The sequence below is a fragment of the Sarcophilus harrisii genome, chromosome 4 (assembly GCF_902635505.1).
Source record: "Sarcophilus harrisii chromosome 4, mSarHar1.11, whole genome shotgun sequence".
Taxonomy (NCBI): Eukaryota; Metazoa; Chordata; class Mammalia; order Dasyuromorphia; family Dasyuridae; genus Sarcophilus; species Sarcophilus harrisii.
In genome coordinates, this window is record NC_045429.1 from 181,071,811 (window position 1) to 181,086,238 (window position 14,428).

A 14,428-nucleotide genomic window follows, 5' to 3' on the forward strand; every position below is an offset into this window, starting at 1 on the left:
CAGGAAGACTGGAAATGATCTTGGATGCAGTGGGAGATATAACTTTCTAAGACTAGAGGAGTCCTTAAACACTTCTTAGTCATTATCTTTATTTTCAGACATAAGCCATCCTGTAAGGTATAGAAGAAAAATTACCCAGAAAGGCAATTACTTCTTTTATTTATTTTTTTAAATGTTTATTTTTAATACACAGTGCTTTATGAATTATGTTGGGAAAGAAAAATCAGAGCAAAAGGGAAAAGCCATGGGAGAGAAACAAAAAATAAAAAAGAAGTGAACATAGCATGTTATGATTTACTTTTAATCTCCATAGTTCTTTTTCTGGATGCAGATGGCTTTTTCTGTGCAAGGTTTATTGGAACTGCAAATTTTATATTGAAAAAGACAAATTCAAGAATTAAATGAACACAATTAATTGCAAAGCATTTGTCACACAAATAAAAGTCAAATCTAAAGAACTGGAAAAATGTCACTTGCTCATGGGTAGGTTGAGCTAATATAATAAAAGTGACAATTCTGCCTAAATTGGCCTACTTGTTTAGTGTCACACAAATCAAGATGCCAAAAAATTATTTCCTAGAACTTGAAAAAATAGTATCAAAATTAATTTGGAAGAACAAAAGGTCAAAAATATCAAGGGAATTAATGAAGAAAAAAAATACAAAGGATGATGGCTTAGCAGTACCAAACCTAAAACTATGTTATTAATTAGCAGTCATCAAAACCATTTGGTATTGCCTAAGAAAAAAAGTTATGGATCAATGCAATATATTAGATACACATGAAAGAATAATCAAGGCCTATAGTAATTTAGTATTTGATAAAACCTCAAATACCAGCTTCTGAAAAAAAAAAACTATTTGATAAATTGCTGGGAAAATTGGAAAATAATATGTCATAAACTTGGTATAGACCTACATTTCACACCCCATACCAAAAGAAGGTCAAAATGAGTACATGATTTGGGCATACAGGACGATATCATAAATAAATTAGGAAAGTAAGGGATAATTTGCCTATCAGATCTTTGGAGAAGGGAGGAATTTATGACCAAAGAAGAACTAAAGAACATTATGAAACCAAATGGACAACTTTGATTACATTAAATTAATTTAACTACGATATTCCTTGGAGTTTTCATTTTGGGATCTCTTTTAGGAGGTGATTGGTAAATTTTTTACCTTCTAATTCTAGGACACAGGGCAGTGTTCCTTGATGATTTCCTGAATAAAATGTCTAGGCTTTTTTTTTTTTTTTTAAATCATCATGGTTTTCTCGAAATCCAGTAATCCTTAGATTGTCTTTCTTAGATTTATTTTCCAGATTAGTTGTTTTTCCAATGAGGCATTTTACATTTTCTTCCATTTTTAAATTTTTTTGCTTTTGTTTGATTCTTGATGTCTCATTGAGTCATTCATTTGTTTCATTCTAAGTTGTAGTGAATTATTTTCTTCAATTACATTTTTTTTTAGCTCCTTTTGTATTTGGCCAATTGAATTTTTAAATGAGTTGTTTTGTTCTATGGATTTTTTCCTATTTCACAAATTCTGTTTTTCAGGTAGTTGTTTCCTTTTTCTGTTTTGTAAGGAGTGATATGCTTTTTTTATTTCACTAAATCTGTTGTTAAGGAGTTTTCTTCAGATAATTTATGTTTCCTTTTCCAAACCCTCTTGGAAAGTTCTCATTTCCTTTCATCATTTTTCTTCTAACTCTCTTTTAAGATTCTTTTTGAATTCTTCTAAGAGAGCTTTGTGAGATGGGTACCAACTCATATCATGGGGGTTTATCTGGAGCTGAAATCCCTTTAGTGTCTTCAGGATTTGAAGTCTATTCTTCTCTATCTCCATAAAAGCTATCTATAGTCAGAGCTCTTTTTGCTTTTTTGCTCAATTGTTTTTTTAATAAGTTGAGGTTTGCTTTTAGGGCAAAGGGGAGATTGCCCAAGCTTCCTCTACAGGAGACTGTGGTTGCTCTGGGCCCATGCTGACTAACTTCCAGTGTTGGGTGGGCGTGATTAGGTTGTATATTATTCTGGGGTTTAGGGGTTCACTATTTGCCTTTTGTATTTGTGTTGGATGTCTTACAGCTAATATTTTGATCTACTGCCTTGCAATCACGACACAGTGACCAATACTGCTATACATTCCTTCCAGGTGATTCCCTGGCGCACGTGGAGCCCACACCTCCCTGTGCTCAGGTTTCCATGTGACTACATGCGTCGGCTGCCTCCCTCCATGCTCGATTGAATCAGACCTATTCTGAAGATCTTCCAAATTATCTTCTGCTGGACATTTATTACACTCCTAATATTATGGGTTCCCTCACACCAAAACCAACAGGCTTAGTTTGCTGTTAATTTGAGGGATATGGGGAGAGCTCAGAAAAAGACATGTCTCCTCTCTGCCATCTTGAGTTTGCCCCAATTTCATTAAATTAAATAGTTTTTGTACAAATGAAATCAACAGAATCAAGATTAAAAGGGGGGGAGTAGAAAGCTGGGGAAAAATCTTTATAGATGGTGTTTTTGATAAAAGTCTTATTTCTAAAATTATATATGAGGTATGTCAAATTTATTAGACTACATTCCCTAATTTATAAATGATCAAAGGATATGAACAGACACTTTTCAGATGAAATTAAAGCCATCTATAGACATCTATAGAGCAAAAAATGCTCTAAATCACTACTGATTGAAGAAATGCAAATTAAAACAACTCTGAGGGACCACCTCATACCTCTCAGATTGTTCATGAAGGACAAAAATATTCAACAGAATATAACTAGAGATTTAGGGGAGATAAGAGAGTGAATTTATATTCATACCTCTCAGATTGTTCATGAAGGACAAAAATATTCAACAGAATATAACTAGAGATTTAGGGGAGATAAGAGAGTGAATTTATATGTAATAATGATTAGCCTTGTTTTGAAGAACTAAAAAATCTTTGTGAAAATATTGGAGTACATTCAAGTTAAAATTAGTGTAACAAAAAAATCACACTATTGGTAATCACCATGCAGTCTAAAAAAAGATGAACCAAAAATTTGTCATTGCTTAGCCAACAGTGCCCTGGGAAAGGGATATTTTGGCAACAAAGATTGTTTCTTGGGAAAAATATTACCAGAATATAAAAAGATAATGCGCTAAGGCATTGTAACTTAATGGAATAACTTTAGAGTTTAGAGGCAAAAAAACTGAGTCAAAGTCCTAGTTTTTAACACCTAGTAGTCATATAACTTCAATCATAGAGTAGAATTGTTCTTGTATCATTGTAGTTTTACCTCTTCATGACCCCATTTTGAGGTTTCTTGGTAAAGATACTAGAGTGATTTTATTGATGAGGAACTGATTCAGTCCAGGGACTTGCTCAGTATCACACAACACAGCTAATCAGTTTGATTTGGATTTGATTTGGATTTGAACTCTTAGAGGGGAGTTTTTCTGATTCCAACCCTAGTGTTGCATCCACAATGCTAGCTAGCTGACTTAGAGCTGATGGGGAAATAGAATATAGCTGTTACAAGGAATATCAAGTATACATCATTAGGCTCATGATTCATTCTCTGTCTGTCTGTCTCTCTCTCTCTCTCTCTGTCTCCATCTCTCTCTCTCTCTCTCTCTCTCTGTCTCCATCTCTCTTTTTCTCTCTCTCTCTCTCTCTCTCTCACACACACACACACACACACACACACACTCTAACACACACATAGAGTTATTCCTTGATTGTACAGGGCTGGAACTCTGAAAAGGTGTACTTGAATCCAGAACAGCAGAGTACTTGAGGTTAATTACCTTCTCAATGTGAGATAATGGTTTTGTAAACATATACTTGGATGATACAGTGATGTGATCTCTTTCCTCATGATCTAATGTGATGAATGTGGTGTGGTGAAGGAATCATAGGGAAGGATTGGAGGGCTGAAGGGGGGAGTCAGAATCTGTCTGCCACAGCTTGCTCAGCAGGGAAGACTTCAGGCTCCAGACTCCAGAGTCCAGGATCCATCTTTGAAGAGCCATGTGGCAGCTTGCCTGCCTCCTTCACTTCTCCTAAAGACCAAGGACTTAGATCCTGAAACCTTCCAGAGGGCTAGCCTGGACATTATATTTGTGATTTTATCATTCTGAATTTGGAGGAAGTAGCAAGAGAGAGGAGTTATTTGATACTTAAATGTGACCACCAAGGAGAGGGACTAGATGGTGAGGAAGAAATGATTGAAACTTTGGAAGGCAGTGGTCATAACATTGATTACATTAGTGATCATGCCATGATCACTCAAGTTTACTTGAATTTCAGTGAGTTTCAGAATAAGATAATTATAATTCCATGGCCGTAGACTTTAAGAGAGAAATCAGCTAAAGAGATTTGTTAGGGGCTCAAAAAATTAAGTCCTGACATGAAAATGACCGACATTCATTGAAAAAGCATCTACAAAGACCTGTGATGAGATTTCAAGGCCGTTCTTTATGAGCTCAAACATGTAAAAAAGGAGGGAAAAGTAGGACAAAGAAATGAGGATGAATAAAAAATAATAGAAAATATCTAAGAATAATATAAATGAATATCAAGGAGACCATTATTACTTCTGGCTTCTGATAAATGTTATAGGTGATAGTCAACTGAGAGTAAAACAGAATGAAAAAAACTATGGATCAGTAACAATAACTAGCACATTTATGGCCCTTTTAGGGTTATAAAACACTTTAAATGCTCTTGTTTTTCTCAACGACCCTATAGGTGCTATTATTATTATTGTTTTCAAATGAGAAAACTGAAGCCAAGAGAGATTTAAGGACTTGCTTAGTATCTCGGAGCAAATTAAGTGTCTTCTTGACTCTTAAGCCTCTCACTGCATATATCTTTAATATATATACCTATATCTTTAATAAATATCATCGCAAAATTATGAATATCATAGTAAAGAGACTACAGCAATATACTCAAAAGGTTTCATTGCCATCAAATTGATCATAATGATAATTCACCATACCAGGGTCACTTAAACATTAGGAAAACTTATATACAAGTTGTATAAATGATAAAAGGGTGATTTTTTTTTTTTCCTCCCCAAATTATGGTGTGGAGCAAAAGGACAATAAAAAAAAAGATCCAAAGCTTAATGGAATGGATTTTGACATAAATCACTGGCTACTTTTCTCCTAGGGAAAGAAGATTGAAATATCCTGCAGACTTGTTTTCTGTGCTGTTGAATGGAAGGAACTGGATAGTTCTGGGAGGACATGAATAATTGCAACCATTAGTAATCTCTAAAGAGTCCAATCATGAGCTTTGATTCTTAAGGGTTTCATAAACCTGCTTTTCTATTAACTCTGTCTTTTAAGCCCATGCTCTGTTAATATTCACTACAATTCATTTTACTTCTTTCAAAGTATAGCTTTTCAGTTTATACTAATTTCTTTTCTTTTTTTTTTAATAGCCTTTTATTTACAGGATATATGCAGTTCCTCAGCTTGCTTTCTGGACCTTCTAAACTGTCTGTTTCTTATTCCTGAAATATTATGTATCATCTACTTCCTTCTTCCCCTCCCCCACCCCCAGCTAGTATTTGACAGGCAATAGAGAGCTATTGAAGGATTATCAACAGAAGAGTGGTATGATAAGATTTATTTAATAAAGATAATCTGTGACAGCAGTAAGAAAAATGGTCTGTAAGTGAGAGAGAGGAGGACATGGCATTCTGTTATGTTATGTTAGAATGGAAAGGAGGGGGACAATGCTAGCAGGCAGTGGGAATGAAAGAGGGGTAGGTAAAAGTCAGGGCAGAAATAGATTCATTAAGACATGAAAACTGATTTGACTAAGAGATGTGAGGTAATGGGGAGAAGAAAGTAGCCAAAGATGATGTCCAGATCTCACACCTGGGAGACTAGATGCATGTTGGTGCCACTGATAGAAAGAAAGGAAAAAGAGAAATAGGTTTTTGGGTAAGGGCAATATCATTCAGTTTGGAGTCATCGAGGAGGGATATATATATATATATATATATAGTGTGTATTTGGAAGTCATTTGAGTAGTGGTTATAGTTGGAAGATGCATCTACCACTACTTCCACTACTTAAGCAGAGTTGGAAGTAGTGGTCTTCAATAGACATTAGTAATATTAGTAATTTCTTATTATTAGTTCATTATTATTATCATTAGTAACAATAATAACATTCGTAACACTGAAGATAATATACCATTTCATTTGTTGTCAGATTCTTCATGAATCTGGGCTTTTCTTGATAAAATTACTGTGGTGGTTTGCTAATTCTTTCTCCTGTTCAGATGAGGAACTGGGGCAAATAGGGTGACCTGCTCAGGGTCATACAGACAGTAAGTGGCTGAGGCTGGGTTTTGAACTTAGGAAAAGATGTCATGCTGATTGCAAAAGCATTACTCTATCCATTATGCCACCTAGCTGATTTAATATGGAGTTACAGTACATGTAAATATAGTTTTCAACAGTGTCTCTCCCTCTCTCCTTCTCTCTCCCTGTCTGTCTATCTGTGTGTGTCTCTCTCTCTCTCTCTCTCTCTCTCTCACACCTCCCACCCTTTTGCTAGGACAGCAAGGGATCTGATACAGATTATACATGTTTTTTCTCTGGTTGTGGATAACAATTTCCATCATGAATAGTTTTGAATTGTTATAGATTATTGATGCATTACTGAGAAGAGCTAAGTCTTATCAAAGTTGAATAGTGCACAGTGTTATAAAAATAGTTGTTTCCTTTGAAGTCCTATGCATTTATATATGTAAAAACATTATTTTCAGGGGCAGCTAGGTGGTGCAGTGGATAGAGCACCAGCCCTGAAGTCAGGAGGACCTGAATCTGGTCTCAGACACTTAACACTTCCTGGCTGTGTGACCCCGGACAAGTCACTTAACCCCAATTGCCTCAGCAAAATAAACATTTTGAGAAGGATTTTGTGGTGGTCTTTTTCTTTAAAATAATAATGGTTCTCTCTGGGAGGAGTTTTCTTGGGGAGGTTTTCTGGAGGTTTGGATTCTGGAGGTTTTTCTCGGCTAGTTTTCTGAGCTCTTGCAGTTGTCCTTTGCCTCTGCTTTCTTCAGCCTCCAGCCAGCACCAAGGTGAAAGTTGGAATGAATCTCTCTTGCCTCTGAGAGAGGGCTTGTGGGCTTCCTCCCAGAGTGCTCCTCTCAGACCCTTGGCAATGTTCCGAAGTAACTCACTTGGCCAGCTCCCTGAAGCTCTATTTATGCTCCTTCTCCGAGAGAATGGAATTGTGGGATATGAGAGTGGGATTATGGGTTTCCTCCCAGAGTGCTCTCTGGCCCTAAGAGCTTCAAGGGAGGTGTGAATTCACAAAGTTACAAAGTTAATTTTTGTGAATCTCCCATACTTGTGAACTCCAATGAGTACTTAAATACTTCTTGCTTATATGAGCTCTCTAAAGGTGTGAACACAAGCATTGTATCAATTCCATTGAGTTAACTTTAGGATTCTAACTTTTCTCTTGAGTTATCACCTTATTTCAAGTTGAGTTAACACTAAGATTCCAACAGAATTTCATCTTGCTAAATGGTTCTAGGTACAAAAAAGTTTAAGGACTTCTTTTAAAGAGTTAATTCTCCCCCACCTCCCTTTCCCCCCCCACATAACACATTTTTCTGGGAGAAATTTTCTGGCATGGCAAGCAAGTGTCTTAAGCTTCGTCTTTTTCTTCTTTTTCTTGTGGCATATTGAACTTTAAATATAGTTACCAGAAGTATGATTGGTGTAGAAAAGAATTGCATCCCAACTTCTTAAAAGGGGAGGGACTTTTTATTGCGTTAGGAAGTCTTGACAGATTCTTGAGTGGGGCTCCTTTGTGTGGCAGTCCTGACTAGATTCTAAGACTGATTCACAAGAGTTGAAGATATATTAATTAAATATATAATTTGATTCAGGCCTAAAAGCAGCTGATAACTCTAGCTATAGATGAAAGCAATATATAGTATAGAAGCAGCCTCAGGGTTAGATGGTAGCTATAGCAGGTGGCAGTAGACTCAGAGCCAGTTCTGTTCAAGAGTAGGACAGGGAGTGATCCATAGCTCCCTAGAGATAGATTAGATTCACAGTATCTGGAAAGGGTGTTTCAGTTGTGATTCTTGCCCTGGAGCATGAGTTGCTAACTAGTCCTTTTCCTGTCAGTAACCTTGGAATCTGTGTTTGTTGATAGCTATTTTTTTATATGGTAGTGGAATGGGTCTATTCAAATCAAAAGTTTTGATAATTGATTTACTTATATTTTTGTTTTTTTAATAAAGAAAGAATAGGCTGGATCTAGGATTCTGACCTGTATTTGCATAATAATGATTACCTGGTCTTCCTTAATGAACCAGAGGATTAAAAAAAGTTTTAGAACTGGCTGTGCCCCATTTTACCTTTTTTGCTGGGGTCATTCTTAAAATAGAACCAATGCTGGATTCTTAGAATAAGGAAGTTTGAGTTACAGTTCTAACTTCAGAAACTATGACTGTTACTTTATCTTTTTGAATCTTTATTTTTATAAATATATATTTATATTTTTTGAATCTATTACCTTTTGGAAAATTCTTATGTCTTTTGAAACATTGATGAGTCTAATACTAGTCATTTGAAATTCAACAAGAACAGAGCTGTGATTGTGTTGGGAATAAAGAATGTATTCTCTTTTTACATCTCTAGCCAGTCCTGCACATCACTGCAAGAGTGATCTTAAAATCAGTAAATGTAGTTTTGGTATAACTCCTGTTCAGGAATCTTAAGTGATTCTAGCTTTTCAGCTTTATTTTATTTTATTCTCCCTCCCCTTCTCTCTCTCTCTCTCTCTCTCTCTCTCTCTCTCTCTCTCTCTCTCTCTCTCTCTCTCTCTAATTTATCATGCTCCACAAGAAAAATCAGATCAAAAAGCAAAAAAATGAGAAATTAAACAAAATACAAGCAAATAATGACAGGAGTAAAAGTACTATGTTGTGATCCACATTCAGTCCCCACAGTCCTCTCTCTGGGTGCAGATGTGTGCACTTCATCATATGTCTATTGGAATTGGCCTGAATCATTGTTAAAAAGAGCCATGTCCATCAGAGTTGATCACATACTCTTGTTGTTTCTATGTACAATGTTCTCTTGGTTCTACTTACTTCACTTAGCATCAGTTCATGTCAGTCTCTCCAGGCCTTTCTGAAATCATCCTGCTGATTGTTTCTTATAGAACAGTAATATACCATTATATTTATGTATCATAACTGATTCAGCCATTCCCTAATTCACGGGATTCACTCAATTTCCAGTTTCTTGGTATTAAAAAAAAAAAGGCTGTTGTAAACATTTTTGCACATGTGAGTCCCTTTACCTCCTTTAAGATATCTTTGGGATACAGGCCCAATAGAGACACTGTTGGATCAAAGGGTATGCATAGTTTGATAGTTCTTTGGGCATAATTCCAAACCAGCTTTATTTTATAGCAAACTTTACTATGAACCGTGTGCTTCAATCTTATTGTACTATTCATTTTATAAAGGTAACATGACTTTTTTTTTTTAAGTTCTCTGCCTTTTTTTTTTTTTTTTTTTTTTTTTTTTTTTTTGTGCTGAGACAGTTGGGGTTAAGTGACTTGTTCAGAGTCACACAGCTGGGAAATGTTAAGTGTCTGAGTTCAGATTTGAAGTCAGGTACTCCTGACTTTAGGGCCAGTACTCTATCCACCATGCCATCTAGCTGCCCCATCTCTTGGCCTTTTATTTGTATTGGTCCCTAGGTGTTTAGTCCTTTTCTCATTTCTCCAAATTCTCTTTCCTTAGATCCAACCTTCTCTATTAAATTCCTAGATGTCCTTCAAAGCCTAGTTTATTTATCACCCTATCTAATATTTTAATTCTTAATTAATTAAATTAATAAATAATTGTATTAATTAATAATTACTTATTTAAAGACTTAAATAAATATAATAATTAATTTACTTATAAGGAAAAATTTGAGGTAGACAAACCTACCTGAAGGGTATGGCATATTCCAGGTATGAGGTGATAGGGGACTGTACTAGAGTAATAGTAGAGGAGAGAAGAGAAGGTATATATAGTAATTAATCTTGTTTTTTTTTTTAACATGATCATCTGTTATATTGTAATAATTATATCTTTTCCCTATTTGGGTTAAGATCAAGTTTATATCTTTAATGATGGATACTATCTTAACTAAATTTGTATCTCTCTTAAGCACCCAGCAGAGTGATTTATGTATACATAATAAGTAGTCTATACAAATGTTAATAAATGCTTATTTTTTCAGTTCTATGGAATTACTGTAGATTGAGCAGAGATGCAAAATTTATATTAAACCATTTTTTCTTTATTCTCTTATGTAGTTCTATTTACTGTAAATTCTAAATCAGCATATATAAATCTTCCTCTTGAGTCTTCCATTTCTAAAAAAATCAGTTACTTTTTAAAGAAGTTTATGCTTTAGAAAAATTTTTTTGAGGGGTGCAATCTGTGTGTGTTAAAAGGACAGATATGAAATTGATAAGTTCTTTCCAGGGTCTTAAAAACTGAATAGTAAAGTATATGGATTTTAAAGTGTTGTGATACCAGCTCAGTGGTATTGTAAATTGTTTCATGAGAGGTGAAATAAAGTGCTTGGCCTATAGTCAGGAAGGTCTGGGTCCAGTTTCAACTATAACATTTGATAATGGAGAAGTCCTTTTATCTAAATCTCCGAGTCCATTAGTTCAGGGTTCTTGTGAAACATCAATTAAATAATGCATACAAAATGCTTTGCAAACTTTTTTTTTTTTCTTTTCTTTTTTGCTTTGCAAACTTTTAAAACCACTGAGACATTTTAAAAAATTTATACTTGCTTTCATGAAAAATTAAAACTTGGGAATTAGAACAATAACATGAAATTTCAGTAGGGAGAGTAAAATCATCTTGGTTTGTGTAGTCTTCCAAATACAATCCAAACAGCCTTAAATAGAAGGGAGGAAGGAGAAAATTTGAATTATATCACAATAAATACTACACAACATGGCTACAACTTTAAGTAAAAATGCTTTAGCTTTAGTCCCTGAAGTTCAGAGACAAAAATCCGTTAAATAAGTGAATAATAACTAAACTCATTACCTGATATATAAAACAGTGTGGTTTGAATGCTGGGTATGAAGTGAGGAAGACCTGGGTTCAAATTCAGTCTCTGTCAAATTCAGTAGGTATGAAACTGAGTAAGTTACTTAAACTCTGTGTGTCTCTGTGTAAAATGAAGGTGTTGGATTTAATGGCCTCTAAGGGCATTTCCAGCTCTAAATCTATGATTATATGTATATACATATGCAATCAGTCTATCAGTAGAAATAGATTGTGTCAGATTGTGTCTGAGAACCTTGTCACGAGTTGTGCCACTTCTGTGGGATACAAATAGAACCAAAAGATAGTTTTTTTTATCTTAAGTAGGCTTACAATGTAATGGGGAGACTCTTGAGAGGTTTAAAGATATAACCTGGATCTTAATCCAAATAGGTAGATACAAATAGTACAGTTTAGGGAGTATCTAATGTAGGCAGATATATACAAAGCAAAATATATACAGAATTTAATAGGAAGTAATTAATAGCAGGAAGACACTTGAATTAAGAAAAGTTCAGGAAGACTTTCTGTAGAAAATGGGATTTTAATTGGGACTCAGGAAACTAGGGAAGATAGTAGTGTGAGTAGAGGAGGGAGAGTTCTAGGCATTGGGGACAGCCAGAGAAAGTCCCTGGAACAAAGAGATGTACTATTCCATCTCAAAGTGATGGAACAGCATGGAGGTCAGTGTCACTTTATCCAAGAGGACTTGTAGGGAAGTAAGATATAAGAAGACTCAAATGGGAAGAATTAAGAAGGGTTTTGAATGCTAACAATGTATTGTAAATCTCATAGGAGATAGTAGGACAACACAGGAGTTGAATGAGAAGGAGAATGACAGAATTGGATCCCTGGGTTTGGACAATCACTTCAGTGATTGAATGGATGTGGATTGGAGTGAGGAAAGATTGAGGCAGACAAACCTACCTGAAGGCTATGGCATATTCCAGGTATGAGGTGATAGGGGACTGTACTAGAGTAATAGTAGAGAAGAGAAGAGAAGGTATTCAGAGACATTTTACAGATGAAATCAGTAGGCTTAGAAGTAGATTGGATATGGGGGATGAGAGATAGTGAGGAGTTCAGAATGACTCTTAGATTTGTGAGCGTGAGAGACTGGGAGAATGGTGTTATAATAAGGAAGAATAGGACAGAACCCTGAGGAACACATCACACATCAGAGTTAGGGGGTATGATCTAGAAGAGGATGAAAGTGTAGGCCACAGACAAGGTGAGTTAGAAATACTTATTCTAGGGACATGTGACCTCATTAATACTAGGAATGTGATCCTTGGTTAGAATGTAATATAACTGAAAGAATATACTTTACAGAGTGAAGAGAAAGTATGGGAGTGAGAGTAGCCTATGTAGTGTTGTGTGCCTATGTTGGGGGGTGCTTTGGAGCTAGAAAGTGGCAGCTTTATGGCAATATACTACAGTTATCCCTTTTAAATCATGGGATTGAGATAGATGGGTGGATGTAGGAATAGGGGAGAGAGCAGGGAGGAGCACAATGCCCTTGTGATCTGGAAAATCTTTGTCCCTTCATACCAGAGAAGTCTGAATTTTATCTTTTTTTTTTTTTTTAATGGGCTCTTTACAGTACCATATGGATAAAAAATTAGGTTAAATATTTGTTGGCCATCACGTGCTATCTGGGACTTCTGCAAACCCCCCCCCCCCCCAATTCTCATTTAATACCTTACGTTGACCCATGATATATTGAAACTATGATGTAGAGTTATCAATAAAGGGGAACTCTTATTCTGAACTTTTTGTGTGTGTGTGTGTGAATTTGGGAAGGAAATAATGAGAACCTTAGAAGGAAGTGACCACTCTGCATCTTTAAAACTCAGGCATAGTCAGAAATATATCCTGGGTTTTAAGGAGAGCAGATACAAAAAAAATTTAGGAAAAGAATAAGTAGGACACTTTGATCTAATGTCTTTGGAGGAAGTCAGCTTGAGTTCTGGAAAGCTGCCAGGAAAGAAAATTTGAAAACCTAAAAAGAATTATTTCTGATGAAAAGTAAAAAAGGGGAATTTAAGAAATGCATGTGGATACCGGAATTCACCAATTAACTGATGTAGTGGTCAAGCTTCATTATGTATTATGTATTATGAGCTGTTCTGGCTATCACTTTTTAGGAACATTATTAAGAAACTTGGGACAGCATTCAGTGGAGTATTACTAGCAGTGGCAACTAGGATTGTGACATGAGATCATATCATGAGGATCTATTTTGAAACTGAGGAAGGGAGGCATAGTGTGGACATGATAGCTGAGTGTCTACAAATATTTGAAAGTCTTCCAGGTGAAAGAAAAATTAGACTCGTTCTGCTTGGCATCTGAGGGCAGAACTAGGAGCTGGATAAAAAGTGAGAAAAGGCAAATTGAGACTTATTACAAGAACACATAAATCCTTTTTCCAAAGTAATGTGGATGGCTTTAGGAGATGGTGGGTTCCTACTTTATGAAGGTGTTTAAACAAAAACATTGATGAATTCTTATGGGATATAAGGGGATTCTTAGTCATTTGGATTGGACTAGAGGACCATTCTTCATTCATGAGATAATTGAGTTTGAAATAAATTGATGGTTATCTGCCTCTTTAATGTATACAATAACTGAAAAAAAGCAGCTCTCAGAAAAATTAGTTAGAACTTCGTTTAATAATAAATGTGTATGTTCTTGTGCACTATATACTTGTTTCAAATTTTGTGTGTGTTATGCCCCAGAGAAGTTGTGATTAGCCATCTTTTAATCGAGTAAAGCTCTTCAGTGATTTGGCAGGATAAGTTTCCCTTTTTGGGGAGAGAAGGTAAGGCAATTGGGTTAAGTAATTTGCCCAAGGTCACATTGCTAATTAAGTAATTAAATGTCTTTGAGGTTGGATTTAAACTTAATCAGGATTCCAGGACTGGTGCTCTATTCATTGTATCATCTAGCTGCTGCCTCGGATAAATTCCCTTTAAAAAGATATTTATTATTTCCTAAATACTTTTCATCTATTTAAAAAAAAGAGGGAGTGAGCATATTGGTACTTTCTAACTACAAGTGTGAGAGTAGCTGCTGTTAGGGAGCTATGGAGATAGATAGTAATTAGCACCATGGGAATATACTATGTATCCCCTGGGAAGAAAAGAAAAAAGAGAATAATTTCCTCATGTTCTCTGATTCCCCCCCCCCCCCCCTTTTTTTAAAGGTCAAGGTGGCCAAATACCTATATATCTGACTTTTAAAACAACAAAAAAGTCATTTGAAAGGACAAGAACCATGAAAGCAGTTAAGGCAGAAATGTTTTTTATTTGTTTTGCATTGTA

General features: G+C 35.4%; 1 protein-coding gene across 5 annotated transcripts in view; it reads left to right on the forward strand.

Annotated features, from left to right (window-relative positions):
* CEP85L (centrosomal protein 85 like) overlaps nt 1-14,428 on the forward strand; it is a 142,556-nt gene that overhangs the window by 40,442 nt on the left and 87,686 nt on the right. The window lies entirely within an intron of this gene.